This window comes from Dendrobium catenatum, unplaced genomic scaffold (genome assembly GCF_001605985.2).
Source record: "Dendrobium catenatum unplaced genomic scaffold, ASM160598v2 original_scaffold_99587, whole genome shotgun sequence".
Taxonomy (NCBI): domain Eukaryota; kingdom Viridiplantae; phylum Streptophyta; class Magnoliopsida; order Asparagales; family Orchidaceae; genus Dendrobium; species Dendrobium catenatum.
The window spans coordinates 1-290 of NW_021418025.1; the positions used below are offsets into that span (position 1 = coordinate 1).

A 290-nucleotide genomic window follows, 5' to 3' on the forward strand; every position below is an offset into this window, starting at 1 on the left:
GACGCCCAGGCGGACGTGCCCTTAGCCGGTTGGCCTCAGGCGTAACTTGCGTTCAAAGACTTGATGGTTCGCGGGATTCTGCAATTTGCACCACATATTGCATTTCGCTGCGCTCTTCATCGATGCAAGAGCCGAGATATCCATTGCTGAGAGTCGTGTCAATCGATATGGCGTGCGACAACACCCCATCCCACAAAACCCATTTATGAGTTTGTGTTTCAAGATTCCCTTGGCGCTAAGCTGCACCGATTTTAGGGTTCATGCATCCTTCATCACGTCCACACCCCATA

The 290-nt window shown here is 51.4% G+C and overlaps 1 non-coding gene across 1 annotated transcript; it reads right to left on the reverse strand.

Annotated features, from left to right (window-relative positions):
• LOC114578632 lies at positions 1–155 on the reverse strand. Its single transcript, XR_003699624.1, has one exon. It is a non-coding gene; the product is annotated as a 5.8S ribosomal RNA (ribosomal RNA).
• Positions 156–290: the final 135 nt, after the last annotated feature.